The 16,446-nt window shown below is 42.3% G+C and overlaps 1 protein-coding gene and 1 long non-coding RNA gene across 3 annotated transcripts in view; one reads left to right on the top strand and one right to left on the bottom strand.

Annotated features, from left to right (window-relative positions):
• Positions 1-16,446, bottom strand: part of ptchd4 (patched domain containing 4) — a 116,794-nt gene that overhangs the window by 85,138 nt on the left and 15,210 nt on the right. The gene's annotated exons all lie outside the window — the stretch shown is intronic.
• On the top strand, positions 11,680-15,778 carry LOC134292402 (uncharacterized). Its single transcript, XR_009999631.1, has 2 exons — positions 11,680-11,912; positions 13,522-15,778. It is a non-coding gene; the product is annotated as an uncharacterized LOC134292402 (long non-coding RNA).

Raw genomic sequence — 16,446 nt, forward strand, 5'->3', positions numbered from 1 at the left:
TGATGATGGGAATACTTTGTTGGGAGGTGTTAGCTGGCCCTGATTGTTTCCTGTCTGGAATACCCTTGTTTTCAGAGTGATGTTGTTTGCGATATTTTATGTGCTTCTTCTGTCTGTGGCCCTGAGAAAACAGGATTTGCCAGACTTTGATGATGGGAATACTTTGTTGGGAGGTGTTAGCTGGCCCCGATTGTTTCCTGTGTGGAATTCCCCTGTTTATTTACTGTCCTGGTTTTAGAGATTATATTGTTCTGCATTATTCTATCCCAGTAATTATTTCATATTAAAGAAGAATCTCACTTATCCAACATTCGCTTATACAATGTTCTGGATTATCCAATGCAGTCTGCCTTTTCATAATCAATGTTTTTGTAGTCAGTGTTTTAAATTCATTGTGATATTTTAGTGGTAAATTTGTAAATACAGTACAGTAGAGTCTCACTTATCCAACATAAACGGGCCGGCAGAACGTTGGATAAGCGAATATGTTGGATAATGAGGAATTAAGGATAACCCTATTAAACATCAAATTAAGTTATGATTTTACAAATTAAGCACCAAAACATCATGTTAGACAACAAATTTGTCAGAAAAAGTAGTTCAGTACACAGTAATGCTATATAGTAATTACTGTATTTATGAATTTAGCACCAAAATATCACGATATATTGAAAGCATTGACTACAAAAATGCGTTGGATAATCCAGAACGTTGGATAAGCGAGTGTTGGATAAGTGAGACTCTACTGTAAATACTACATAGCATTACTGCGCATGGAACTACTTTTTCTGTCAAATTTGTTGTATAATATGATGTTTTGGTGCTTAATTTGTATAACGATTACCTAATTTGATGTTTAATTGGCTTTTCCTGAATCCCTTCTTATTATCCAACATATTCACTTATCCTGCCGGCCTGTTTACGTTGGATAAGTGAGACTCTACTGTATATTTCTAATCTTAAATTATCTGCTTAGAACTGGATTATATGAGGCCCCTTCTTCACAGCTGTATAAAATGCACACTGAAGTGGATTATATGGCAGTGTGGAGTCAAGATAATCCAGTGCAAAGCAGATAATATAAGATTATAAATGGGTTATATAGCTGTGTAGAAGGGCCTTATAATCCAGTGCAAATTAGATAATCTGTGGAAGAAGTCTAAGTGAGGCCTAAATCTGCCTGTCCCCTAACTGAAACCTGGCTGTCCCTTGGTTGCTAGGCAACCAAGTGGGCAGAGATTAGCCCTCTAAACTGGCAGCAATTGGATAAAAAAATTATTGCTCTCCCTCTAATTAGGACTTTATTTTTCTTTTCTTTTTGTTGTATCAACCTTGAGGCGTGGATGATGAGTTGTGTTGTCAAATTTTGAGGTTGGGGGACCTGTACTTTTGTTGTTTTGTGAATTGCCGTGATGCCATTACTCTTTTATATATATAGAAGATGGAAGTTCCTAACCATGGGATCCTGAGAACAGGGCACAGAAGACTGGCATTTTCACCCTCCTCCCAGAAGTGGTCTCTGGTGTGAGGAAGAATTGTGACAGGGCCCTGCTACTGTCACACTAGCAATTGCTCATGGGAAGAAAAGAGAAGGGAAACATCTTCCTGCTGCATCTCAACTAGTGGGAGAACTCACTGAAATCCAGTAAGTGTAAGTGAGTGACTCAAGTCAGGAAGTACAGTGATACCTGGACTTAAGAGTTTAATTTGTTCCGCGACTGAGCTCTTAACTCAAATTGTTCTTATCTCAAACCAAATTTCCCCACTGAAATGCTATTAATCTGTTCCGGCCACCCACATCCCCCCCTTGTGTTTTTAAATAAGAAAATTTACTTTATAAATAAAAAATAGTGTGTACGTGAACATTCACATGAAACAATAAAAAAAGATCAACTTTAAAATGGTAGAAACACAAAGTTGTGGCACGGAAGCACAAAGCACAAAACAAAGAGGCAGGAACATCACTTTCTTCATCCTGTATTCATTCCAGTCTCCCTCCCTCTCTTGCGCTCTCTCTCTCTCTTCATGAAGCCAAACAGGCCAGGAATAAAAACCACACAAAATCAACTAACCCAAAGTTCCTCAAAGTGGACAAAAGAAAAACAGACAGCAATCTCCCAAAGTGGACAAGAGCACGAGGCATGGAGGCATAAGGCACAGAGGTTGCTCCCTTGAAGCCCTAAAGCCCTGTTCTTTGGCATTAGCACTCCCTCTGGCGCTAGCTCTTAACTCAAAATGCTGCTCTTATGTCAAAGCAAAACTGGGACCAAGCAACAGCTCTCAATTCAAAATTCTCTTAAGTTGCAATGCTCTTAAGTAGAGGTTCCATGTACTTAACACTAGTTAAGTATAGTTAAGTATACTTAATTAAGTAGGCGATTTAGAATCTCAGCCTAAAATACATAAACATTAGCAACACATATGTAAAATAAGAATACCAATTAGCTGAAACTAATTTTCATTTTTTTATTTAATATTATGACATTCATTAAAATCTCATTATTATTGACCAATAAAACCCTAACACTCATGCATCAATTACTGTGAAATTTATGTTTATAGATAAATAAACTTTAAATGTATTTACCGTAAGTTATATTTAATTACAGTAATATGATGTTGACTACTAATATTGAATTTAAAAAGAACTAAATGGGCACGATGTTGGATAATCTACATTTACATAATGAGGGTTTTAGGGCCCTTCCACACCGCTATAAAACCCTGAAAATCGAGACAGATAACCCACAATATCTGCTTTGAACTGGCTTATCTGAGTTCACACAGCCATATAATCCAGTTCAATGTGATTTTAAACAACTGTGTGGAAGGGACCACATCTACAGTAAACACAGGCCAGTGTAGATGAGGATCAGCCCTGCAACCGTCAAATATCACATGAAGCTAATCCAAACTAACGCGGGGCACGGCCATGTTAACACAGCCTTGCTCCATATTAGCCAAAGTCGGGGGAAAGTTGGAATTCTGCCATAGAATCTGCATTTTCCCCTGACTTAGGACCTGTGTGGACAGTTGGAGTGATTCCAAGACAGAAGCAATGGCAACTGTCTCCATTGTCATCCCACATTTCCTGGGTTCAGGACAAGCTGAGCTCCCATTCCCTGAATACCCCTAAAATCAAGCTATCTTAAACTTAAAGGAGTATACACATGCCATGCTGTTACATGTGGGATAGTACTGTCCGTGTGGCACAGAAGTGTAAAGCAATATGCTGTAAGCAGCACCTTTTAGAAGACTTTATAAGGTCAGTAAATGGTCAGATCCGGAGCCGGCTGTTGTACACTATACAACATGCTTCCCATTTTGGTTTTGTTCTATTTTATTCTCAGTTTCCTGGAAAAACAGCGTAGGTTTTGTAAAACTAACAAAAGAAGATAATCCAGGATACCCTGTCTTATAACAACATCAGCCTGCCTCTTTTTCTCAGCTCTTGCTAGACTGCGGAAGGGAGGGAGGGTTTCCTGTCTCACCTTGTTGCAGGAATCCACTGCAGCATCTGTTCATGTGATGGAGCTGAAAGCAATCACCTCTGGTTGCTTCTACGGCCTTCCTTGCAAATGAGCTTACCTTCAGGAATGGAATGACATGACTCCCAAAATACCTTTCTGCTCACTTCCTTCAGCAATTTCATTACTGATTGTGAAGGATACTTGTGTGAAAACCTTCAAAGTGGCATGCACTGTTTATTCTTTACTTTGCCTCTTGAGAACTATTACTATTCTATGATTCTATTCTTGCTATTAAGCTTGGGAATATAGAAAAATAAAGAATCATATCAACCATTTTCGCTTCACAGGAAAGTAAAGAAGAAATGCATTCAAGGAATTTGGTTGACCTGAACCTGAATTTGGAGACCCATCACATCTACTGCAGAACTGGACTACAATGCCTTTAAATAATATTCTGAATTATTTGCTGCGTGAGCATGATATAAAACACAAGCAAGAAATGTGTGTCTTCCTAAGAATTCAGTTTCATTCTTTTCATTTACACACTAAATGAGCGCAATGAGTAACACTAATATAAAAAATATAAAGAAATAGTACGTATTCATGACCAAAGCAGACCAAATGTCCTTCATGATATTGCTATTCATACAAATGAATAGCAAGTAAGCCATAGGGAAAGGAAGATTTGTTTTCCATATGAATGGAGATGGGTGTGTTAATCCTTTGCCCTCCACTGTCGTCCCAATCTGCGTAGGCTCTATTCCTTTTATATTCCTAATCCAAATGCTTCCAGACATGCCAATGGGAACATAGCTGTGGAGAAACTCCCAATTGGAGGCACAGAGGAGAGCAAAGGGGTGAACTTGCCTCTTCTCAAACTGGGCTCCAATCCTTATCTTCTTTCTGCTGCTGATTCTTAAAAGGAAATGTATGGATGTTATTCTGAAATGGCCTTTAGGCCATGCGGAAAGCTGTGCTTGAAATGATGAGTCTCCAAAAGGCAGCAGAATTTCTGAGCCATCACACCATGGTTGCAAAATGGTTCATCTGTGTCCTGAACCTGCCAAATATGTAACAACTTGTTTTTCCTTCTTTCTCTGGCAAGACAGAAGAAAGGGAAATCAGGTTTAACCAAAACAGATCACAAGTTGTGAAGGCCTTGCTCGCAGTCAAAACATCAGCCTCTCACTCTTCCTCAATATGGCTTGAAGCAGCCTCAATATCCATAGGTTTAAGCTATAGAGTCAAATAACTGGAAGAAGCACAAGGGCCATTTGTTCTAACCCCCTTCTGCCATGCAGGAATACACAAAGTACAACCGATTGAGTGTTGGGGGTTTAAAAACCTCCAGGAAAGGAGACTCCACCACACTCCGTCAGTGTCAAATAGCTCTTGCCATCAGGATCTTCTTCCTCATGTTTCAGTGGTCTCTCTTTTCCTGTAGTTTGAATTCATTCCTCCATATCCGAGGGCACAACTACACTGGCCAGTTATCCTGAAGGCAAATGAATCTGCTCTATGATAGCTAAGCAATGCAGAGAAATGATTCAAGTTAATTCAGACCAAGGGCCCTTAATGTGGCCATGAATCACATTGATCAGAGTCATGGGTTGCTCTGAATTCTCCCCAGGAATCCAAAGCCAACTGCAACTGTGAATGTGTGTAAGGAGTTGGACCGGTTCCATGACAGAACCAGCCACAACTGTTTACATGACCATCCCATATTGGGCCATTAAGAGGTTACATAATACCTCGGACAGCCCAGGGACATAGAATGGCACTTACAGCCCCCTTCCTGTTCCTGTTGTTGCAGCAGCCAGCAGTTGAAACATGGTTAATGTCAGTCACGCATCACCTGGAATGACAGTAGCCAGGGTAACAATGCAATCAGAGAACAGAGAGATGAAAGGAGGGGGTAATTGGGGGCCGCGGTGGTGCACTGGGCTAAACCCTTGTGCTGCTGAACTGCTGACCTGAAGGTTGGCAGTTCACATCCGTGAGACAGGGTGAGCTCCCGTCTGTCAGCCGTGGCTCCTGCCAACCTAGCAGTTCGAAAACATGCAAATGTGAGTAGATAAATAGTTGCCACTTCGGTAGGAAAAAGAAAACAGACACATCAAGCAATCTTGCCAGTCACACGACCAGGAGGTGACAATGCAGGCTCCTCAGCTTGAAAATGGAGAAAAGTGCCTCCTCAGAGCCAGAGATGAGCAACACCTCTAGAAGCCGGAAATCAAAAGAGAAGCCTTGCCTTTGTTTATGTTTGTGTGTCTCATTGTATGTGATTGTAAAGGCACTGAATATTTTCCTATGTGTGTAAATGCTGTAATCCGCTCTGAGTCCCCTAGGGGAGAAAAGCAGAATATAAATAAAGTGTATTATTATTAATTCAACCTGGTACCCTGACTGATGCCACTCCATGTTGCACTTGCTGGCCATTGCAACGATAAGAATGGACTCCCTCATGCCTCTGCAGCAGACAGGGAGAAGAGGGTCAAAACCATCCTGGGATCAAACTAATGTTCACCACTCAAGGCTGGCCTTGGGATAAACAATTGTCCCAAGTCTCTGGAACAGCAGAAAACAAGCTTCTTTCCTCTTTAATGTGTGTCATCATTTCAAACACTCAAATATGGCTGTCATGTAACCGCTTAACCCTCCTTACATTTGCTGACATCAGCTTCCTAAAGTCCAGAATGCATGTCCACTACACTTGGCTTCCTCTTTCCATCATATAACAAACTTCAGGATAACACAACCACTCACACCTAAGGATCCTGCCACTTCTAAGCCATGAATCAAGTCATCACTATTGGTTAAGATCAGATCTAAAGTACCTTATCCTCATGTTACCTCTTCTACCGTCCAGACAAAATAATCTGCACTGCCAGTGAGCAATTTGTTGGACCTTCTACTTTTTTCAGAGTTTAATTTCCAACTACATATTTCAGAAGAGTTTAAATCACTCATAACTCCTATAGGTCTTCTTCCTTAATGTGTAGTTATCTGTTCCAGAAAGGCATAGCCAAAACCAAGGTCTAGCTTGGGTGGGACTGTAGGGCCTGGCCACACCTCTCATACCGCGCGGCTTGCCCACACCTCCCACGTGGCCTGGCCCTTGCCGCTGCGGCCTGGCCCTTGCTGCCGCAGCCTGGCCCTTGCCGCCGCGGCCTGGTCACCTGGGCCTTGCCGCCATGCGTCCCGGCCCGTGAGGCCCTACCCACGCCTCCCGCACGGCCTGGCCACGCCTCCCAGACAGCCTGGCCACACCTCCAAAGCTGCGCAGCCTGCCCACGCCTTCCGTGCGGCCTGGCCCTTCCCGCCATGGCCTGGCCCTTCCCAGTCGCGGCGGCAAGGCCCAGGGCACAGTGGCAAGAGCCAGGCCACACAGGAGGCATGGGCAGGCCGCGCGGCGTGGGAGATGTGGCAAGGCCGCATGGGAGACCTGGCCAGGCCATGCGGAAGGCGTGGGTAGGCTGCGCGGGCCTGGACGCATGGCGGAAGGCTCAGGCTGCCAGGCCGCGGCAGCAAGGCCCAGGGAGCGGCAGCAAGGGTTAGGCCATGGCAGCAAGGGCCAGGCTGTGGCAGCAAGCTGCGCGGCGTGTGAGGCGTGGCCAGGCTGCACGGGCCGGGCCGCATGGTGGCAGGCCGTTGGCAATGGAGTCCCCGGCGGGCACAGCACAGCCTGCTTCCTCCTCGTGAAGCCAGGCCGCAGTAGCTGGTGCCTTTCCTCGCAGCCTACTTCGAGAAGCTGGCCCAGAGGAGAGGCGAGGCTGATGAATCTGACGCCGGGGATGGTGTTAAAGATGGATGAAGCAGCTTTTAGAGGCTTCTGCAGGACCAACGGTTGGGGGAGGGGTTGCTGGGCGCGCGGCATTTTGTGTTTCATGCAGGCGCAGATCGGTTTTTTCTGTTTATTGGCTTTTTTGGGTCCCTGTTCTTTTCCAGGTGTTGGGTTTTGTTCCAGGAACCTAGCGGCAAGGCCACTGGGTTCTGTTGTCAAGTTTCGAGGTTCTGGGGCATTTAGTTTTGTTGCTTACTTCACGGCCCCCAGGCCATTACCTTTTTATATATATAGATAATACAAGTGCATAAAATACCACCTTTACCTATACAGGAAATTAGTCACAAATGTTGGAATTGTTTGTTGAAGCACTTCTGTGCTTTCTCAAACCTAAAGATTTCATATTTAATACAAGATGTTACAAGAACTGGGCAAGATTCCTTAATTAGGACTAACATGGGCAAAGTTCCTTAATTAGGACTAACATGCTTTTTGGCAGCTTTCTAATTGATAGCATTAATTTATTTATCATTTTCAGTTAATTAAAATCAATTACCATTGGTACAATATGAAACCGCATACCAGGACACGGTATCTAGAACATGCAGTTGTGACACTGGAAGATGAATTTGTGTGGCCAGTTATTATCTCTGCCTAATTTAAGGTATTGGTATTAACATTTAAACGGTTTGAAGTTTGGTTCTCTGAGGGACTACCTTCCTGTTTCATTATAAGACCTCTGGAGAAAAAGGCCTTCAGAAGAGGCCCTCTTGAGAGCACCATTACGCGTAGGCATATAAAATAGGAATAAAAATCAAACATTTGCTGAAAATGAATCTACATTTGCAAGGCTTACTCAACAGGCTGATTTTCCTTCTCATGGAGTACAGCTGAATTATTTTGTGCAGAGCCCACTGTAAACACTGGATGCTGTTGCTAACAAATTTGTGTAAATGGGTGGCATTCAGTAATATTTGACTGTTGCCAAATTTTCATAACCCCAACATGGAGCAAAGGGGACCCCATTTGGGGTAATGCCTGAGAGTTTAAGAAGCAGTGCTCTCGGCTGTGTTTTGGAGGTAGCAACTGGCAAAACCACCTATGAGTATAGCTGGCTTTCTATATCCACTGATGCAACCACCCACAGCATGAAAATATTCCCTTCCCTCTAAAAATTTCAAAACTTAAATCTATTGCTATTTTATTTCAGGGTCAGCATTTTACTACACTGTTGTATATAGTGAGAATTGAGCATCCACAGATGTTGGTATCCACAGGGGGTTCTGGAAGCACACAATGTGATGCGGCAGTTTAAAAAGCCAATGCAACTCGAGGCTGGATCAAAAATAGTGTCTAGATTGAGGGAAGTCAAAGGCCCCTTCTACACTGCCACATAAAATCCAGATATTCTGCTTTGAACTGGATTATATGGCAGTGTAGATGAAGATAACCCTGTTTGAAGCAAATTATCTGGATTATCTGCCATAGTCCTCCTCTATCCTGCTTTGCTCAGACCTCACCTGGAATAACTCTGTGTCCAATACTGGGCACAATTCAAGAAGGATATTGACAAGCTGGAATATGTCCAGAAAAGAGCGACAAGAACAATCAAAGGTTTGGAAACCAAGTCCTATAAAGAACATCTGAGGGAGATGTAGAAGAGAAGGTTGAGAAGAGAGACTGTAGAAGAGAAGGTTGAAAGGAGACATGATAGCCAAGTCTGAAAGGATTTCAGATTTGGGAGGGGACAAACTTGTTTTTTTGGAGCCCTGGAAACCAGGACACAATGGAACAAATGATTCAAATTTCAGGAAAAGAGATTCCACCTAAACTTTAGAAAGAACTTCCTGACAGTAAGAGTGGTTCAAGCAGTGGAATGTGCTGCCTCGGAGTGTGGTGAAGCCTCCTTTTCTGGATGTTTTTAAGTAGAGGTTGGAAGGCCATCTGACGGGGGTGATTTCACTGTGTGTTCCTGCATGGCAGAGGGTTGTACTGGATGGTCCTTGGAAGGTACCAAGGGCCCACTGTATTCTTTGACAAAGAAAACCCTATGAACGTCACTGGGTTGACATGAGTTAATAGGCAAAACGAAGGAATGTATAGAGCCCTTGCACACAGCCATATAACCCAGAATATTAAGGCAGATAATCCACAATATCTGCTTTGAACTGGATTGTCTCAGTCCACACTGCCATATAATCCAGTTCAATGTGAATTTTACACAACTATGTGGAAAGGGCCATACACAGACATAGGTAAAGGTAAAAATAAAGGTAAAGGTTTTCCCTGACATTAAGTCTAGTCAGGGTTGGTGCTTATTTCCATTTCTAAGCCAAAGAGCAGGCATTGTCCACAGACGTCTCCAAGGTCATGTGGTCGGCATGACTGCATGGAGCGCAGTAACCTTCCCGTCGGAGTGGTACCTATTGATCTACTCACATTTGCATGTTTTCGAACTGCTAGGTTGGCAGAAGCTGTGGCTAACAGCAGGAGCTCACCCCGCTCCCCAGATTCGAACAGCCAACCCTTCGGTCAGCAAGTTCAGTGGTTTAACCCACTGCGCCACTGGGGCTCCCATACAGGGACATGCATACATGTTGTTGAAGTGTCAAAAAAGACATACTCTTTTAATAATTTCTTTCAAAATATACTAAAGCACAGTAAAACTAATAAGGAAACTCTTAGATCCATGTTACGGTAGTATTAACTGAAATTAAGTCAGCACTATCCAATACCTGTCTATGCTGACAGAAATCCCATTAGATTCTCTTGATTTTCTCCAGATGAGTGGGCACAGAATTACAGCTCAAAACTTTAAAAGAATGAAACACGGTCTTTTTAATACATACACTTCATTAAGCACAACTGTCTGGAAAAAAATCTGATTTTTGGTAATCCAGGTAAGCCTGTTGGAGCAAATCCACCAAAGAGCCCTAAATGTGCTGCTCTTCTAAAGGAAAGAAATACGTTCTTTGAACTTCTTATCCAGGACAGTTTGTACAATCTAAGCCCATAGTGAAGAAGGAACAGAGGGGAAAAAAGGTTCCTAACAAAGAAAACAAGGGCAAGAAAGCATGTAGCGAAGGCATTTTGAGCAGTCTATTTTGGGAAAGTACCGTATGAACTAAACTTGCTAGAAAGACATTCTTCATAAAGGTGATGGTAATGACAAAATAGAATGTCACAAAACACGAGTTACTTTCTTCCACCCAATCAGCAGGACACGGTGAGACAGTCTTTTCTCCAATGCACCATGTTCTGGGTTGTCAATGCGCTTGCATTGTGATTGCTAAGGCCATTATGAAAAGGGGGCTCCACATTCGCATGCATCTGCATCTTCTTGCTCACAGTCTAATGGCTTAATGGCATGATAAGCATTTGGAAGCAAACTCCCACTGCTGCTCCACTAAGTACGTGTAAAATAGGATGACTCCATTTCATCCTGTTTGCTTATGTAACACACTCTATGTGGGTCTGCCTTTGAAAACCGTTCAAAACTGTAGCAAGATTTCTGAACAGAGTTGGTTAAAGGGAACATACAACTTTCTTGCTGGAGCAGCATTACTGGCTACCAGTCTGCTTCCAGGCACAATTCAAAGCCCTGTATAGTTAGGTGGGCAACCATAGCAGGATAGTGTGCAACTCCCCAAGATATCCCCCACCCACTGATATCTTGGAGAGTTGCACCCTATCACCACATACATAAGGTAAAGGTAAAAGTTTCCCCCTGACATTAAGTCCAGCCGTGTCTGACTTTGGGGGTTGGTGCTCATCTCCATTTCTAAGCAAAGAGCCGGCACTGTCCGTAGACGCCTCCAAAGTCAGGTGCTGCCATGACAGCATGGAGCACCATTACCATCCTGCCAGAGCGGTACCTATTGATCTACTCACATTTGCATGTTTTTGAACTGCAAAGTGGGAAGAAGCTGGGGCTCACCCTGCTCCCTGGATTCGAACTTGTGGCAGTTTGTGTAAATAAAATAAAGATGTAAACGGAAGCTTTATCACAGTCTTTAAATCAAGATAAAATCTGCTGTGTAATAAGGCTTGTCACTTTAGGCTTGAGTGAAACAATAACAGTATCTTTATTCAGGTTCAAAAGTTCAAACACATACACAGGGCAACAGTATGTAACAGTCCTTTTAAATATGCCTCTTTCCTTCTTTAAATAGCCAAACTTTGGAGAGCACAACAGCCATTGCATTCTTGATTAAAAATCTAGTCAGCTCCTTTCTCTTCACTCTCCAGAAGAGAAGACAAACTGAAACTGAAAACGTCTGTTGGAAAAACCGTTGGACTGCCTCTGCCAAGCCAGAGACAGCAACCAATCAGAATGCTGGCTGGCATAACCAAACAGCTGTTGCCACAGCAACCCTTTCCAGTGAACTCGTCGCAATATGGAGTCTTTATTTCATATTCCCACACAGAACTGGCCACCTTACATGCATCACCCCCCCCCCCCCCCAAAAAAAAACCAATTCTTTTGCACCTATTTCTCCTCCAACACCCTCTAGGGCAGAGCTTTCCAGTTTGTCAAGACACATTTTTGTGTCAACTGCAGTGTGTAAATGTGTTGCGTGAATGTAACAAGATAGCTCTGAGCCAATGTGAAATTGAATAACCAATACCACCGAGACGTGGAAACTTGATGACAAAATGTGAGTATCTTTATTTAATATTCCACCAAATGTTTAAATGCTGTGTTCATTCCATCAACGTCATACATCTCATTGAAAGGATATGAAGTTATTTTATTAGTGTTAAGCAATTTTTTTAAAAAAAAACATCTTACACGTTGTGGCTCATAAATGATAAAAAATATTGTAAATGTATTAAATTATCTTACAAACAATTTTTTTTTAAAAAAACAAAACTAAATGAGGATATGTTGTATCCCCATACATTTTGTTATTCCAATTTATTATTGTGTCCGTATCTCTTATAAGGGGTTGGTTTAACCTTTGGTTTGCCAGTGAAACTGAATTACTGTGTCACAAAATGATGTATGTCTAAAAAGTGTGTCATCAACATGAAATGTTTGGAAAGCACTGCTCTAGGGATTGACTGTAGGGGCATTTTTGCCACATTTTAAAGCCTCCTAGAGCTATTTCTCCTACTCCTTTACACCTAAAGCCAAGGAAGCTATCCTGTCCCTAAACCAGTGCCTGTCATCAGTAATGCATTGGATGAGGGCAAACAAACAGAAACTTAACCCAGACAACACAGAAGTACTCCTGGTCAATCAGATGGCAAACCAGGGAATAGAGATTCATGCTGCGCTGGATGGGGTTACACTCTCCCTGAAGACACAAGTTCGCAGTTTGGGGGTCCTCCTGGACTCGGCACTGAACCTGGATGCCCAGGTGTTGGCAGTGGCTGGGAGGGCCTTTTCATAACCATACCTTGAGAAGCCAAATCTGGCCACGGTAGTACATGCCTTAGTTACATCCTGTTTGGATTACTGTAACGCGTTCTACATGGGGCTGCCTCTGAAGAGTGCTAGAAACTTCAGCTGATCCAAAGAGCTGCAGTCAGGTTGCTGACTGGGGCTGGCTACAGGTAGCAGACAACCCCTTGTTGAAGAATCTCCACTAGCTGCCAGTCTGTTACTGAGCAGAATTCAAAGTGTTTGTCATGACCTTTAAAGCCCTAGACCAATGGTTCTCAACCTGTGGGTCCCCAGATGTTTTGGCCTTCAACTCCCAGAAATCCTAACAACTGGTAAACCAGCTGGGATTTCTGAGTTGTGGGCCAAAACACTCGGGAACCCACAGGTTGAGAACCACTGCCCTAGACGGTTTGGGTCCAGTCTATTTGGCCAACTGCATTCCTTTGTACCAACTTGCCCGGGCCCTGAGATCTTCAGGAGAGGTCCTTCTCTCAGTCCCACCTCCATTTCAAGCTTGATTGGTGGGAACAAGAGAGAGGGCCTTCCTTCTCGGTGGCTGCCCTTCAACTCTAGACCTCCCTTCTTCCCAGCGAAGCTAGAATGGCTACTTCTCTGATGTCCTTCCAACAGCAGCCAAAAACCTTTCTATTCAGACAGGCTTTTAAAGATGAAGGTGTTTGAGACGATCAGGACTTCTGTGCTTTTGTGATGTGATTTTATATGCTATGTTTTAAACCTAGATTGTTTTAATATTAATGTTGTTTAATACTGTTCTAATATTTGTATATATGAAGTTGTGAGCTGCTTTGAGTCTCTGAATGGAGAGAAAAAAGTGGGATACAAATAAATATAATAATTATTTTTTGTGTGTGTATCAGGAGCGTCTTGAGAAACTGCAAGTCATTTCTGGTGTGAGAGAATTGGCCATCTGCAAACACGTTGTCCATGGGATACCCGGATGTTTTTGATGTTTTTACCATCCTTGCAGGAGGCTTCTCTCATGTCCCCGCATGGAGCTGGAGCTGATAGAGGTCCAGAGTCGAAGGGCAGCCACCAAGATGGAAGGCCCTCTCTTGTTCCCACCGTCATCCTGGGTTGAATTTGAACCGGCAACCTTCAGGTCAGCAACCCAACCTTCAAGTCATCAGTCCTGCCAGCACAAGGGTTTAACCCACTGTGCCATCGGGGGGTTCCATACAATAATGATCATTATAATAATAATTTCAGCTTAGTAGAGCCTAAAGCCTTCTCATTTTATTTTCCATTTGGGGGCAGGACTGAGGATCACAAAAATGGTTCTGAGGGCACATGCACTTTGTCTACCTCTGCTCTAGACCAGGGCTTCTGAGACCTTTTCCCCTTTCCACCCAAAAAATGTTTGCATAATCCCAGAAATATACTGTATTCCTTCAATTCTAAGATGCACTTTTTCCTATATAAAATCTCTAAAAATGGGATGCATATTAGAATCGCAGGTGTATTTTATGTATTTTTGTTGGTGGTGTTGCTACTTAAATTAGGGTGCATCTTACAACTGAAAAAATAGATATATAAAATAGGTTTAAAAATCAAACATTTACAGATAATATATCAGTATTTGCCACCTTGGCTAAACAGGCTGTTTTTTTTAATGAAGTAAAGCTGAAGCATTTTCTGCAGAGTCCACTATAAACACTGCTCGTTGTTGCTACCAGATTTGTTTAAATGTCTAAACCAGCCACTGCATAGCTTTCAGAAACATTGAGCTAAGGGAATCCCATTTGGAATCGGGACCCACAGTTTAAGAAGCAGTGCTCTAGACTACCTGAAAGCCATATGACCCTATATCAGTGGTTCTCAACCTGTGGGTCCCCAGGCGTTTTGGCCAACAACTCCCAGAAATCCCAGCCAGAATAACAGCTGTTGGGATTTCTGGGAGTTGAAGGCCAAAATATCTGGGGACCCACAGGTTGAGAACCACTGCCCTATATATAGATGACATACTTTTATAATTTTAGAGAGGCTTTCCCTCCATTCTGCCATGCTCTCCATCTCCTGTGGTGCTTACAGTGGAGAGCCTTCTCAGTGGTTGCTCTTGGCTGTAAACCTCCCTCCGTAAGGAAACTTTGGGCCCTTCCAGATAGGCCCTATATCCAGGTCCTGAACCCAAGTTTATCTAGCAGTGTGGACTCATATAATCCAGTTTAAAGCAGAAATCCTGGGATTGGGGCCTGTCTGGAAGGGCCCCATGTTGGTCCTCTCCTTGCTGTCTTTTGCCAGTAGGCAAAGCACTTTCTGTTTAAATAGGTCTTAAGCCTTTATCTGATTTGGTCAAAATGTTATATAACAGCTTTTTAAAAAATGTAAAATGTTTCTATTGTTATAAAATTATTGCTTTAATTTGATTGATTGTTTCATGCTTTTAAACCTTTCATACCAGATAAGGCTTTAGGTATTTTATTTCTGTCGTGTTTTGGGAAAAATCTTAATACATGAATAAAATTCCAGGATCATTCCTTGAATTATGTTGGCCACCTTCTACACTTTCCCTACCATTCTCCCCTTCAGAGAGTTGACTGGATCTGAGTTACTGTTCTCTTGGAATTGAGATCTCATTTCTTGCTAAGATCCAGTGCACCTTGTAAAGCCTTCCTTGCTGCAAAATACGCAGTTATTTCCAGATACAAAGAAGTACAAGCAGGTAGAGAAAGTGTGTATCTGCGGGCCACTTCAAGTCAAAATTGGATGTTCTTTCTTGGCTCATGTTTATGGACACATTTTACATTTTAGAATATTCACTGTAATAATGAGGAGCTGCATATACAACACAAGATAACTCTTTATAAATCTTTGTAAATTCAAAGTTCAGGAATACAAACAACAACCAGTAACATTACTACTTAACCAACTTTCTTTAAAGAGAATAATTTCCCTTCTATTAAATCTCCTTATGGTCACTGAATAACATGTGCATTTGTTCTTGTTTGAAAATTATCTACACGTTGTGTCTATATCTTTACTCAGAGTGTGCCAATATTTAATGTGCTCCATGAATATCCAGAACCACAGATGTAATTTCAGGAAGCAGTGAGTCGGATTTAATTGTTGTTATTCGGTTAATCCTTCCCTAAAAATACAATTTGTATTTTTAGTTCATTGTTTCTAAAATGCTGTCCCCTTATTCCAGAGAAAAAGACAGTGAATAAGCATCTGCTACCGAAAGCAATAACAATGAAGCTGGATTTAACCATCAAGTCCACTTTTTCTTCATCTTCCGTCTATTTTGAAATTTTAACAGCATCAGCAATGCGAGGAAAGTAATAGTGAAAAAGGGTTGTAAAAACAAACATTTTTAGCGTTTAGTTGTAGCAGCATGTCTGCAGTCAATATTCAATAAATCTCGATCCAGATAATAATGGGATTCTACCCTACTCAATTCTATTGTAGCCGTGCATTTCTGTTTCCAATTGACTCAGGACCCTTCTATACTGCCATATAATCCAGAATATCAAGGTAGATAATTCACATTATTTGCTTTGAACTGGATTATCTGAGTCTACACTGCCAGATAATACAGTTCAAAGCAGATAATCTGGATTTTATACAGCTGTGCAGAATGGGCTTCAGATTCCCTTACAGACTACAAGTGAACTGCAAAACAGAGAGGAGGAGGGAGAGAACAGACAAGTCTGACTCACTAGCTAACTGCGACATGCTAAAGAATAAGCACAGATCTATACATTGGGTCATTGAAATGGAAATTGTAAGAAAAGTGGAAGCTGTGAAAGAAAAAGGCATCCCTGGATGCATTTGGGAATAAAGTT

The sequence above is a fragment of the Anolis carolinensis genome, chromosome 1, assembly GCF_035594765.1.
Source record: "Anolis carolinensis isolate JA03-04 chromosome 1, rAnoCar3.1.pri, whole genome shotgun sequence".
Taxonomy (NCBI): domain Eukaryota; kingdom Metazoa; phylum Chordata; class Lepidosauria; order Squamata; family Dactyloidae; genus Anolis; species Anolis carolinensis.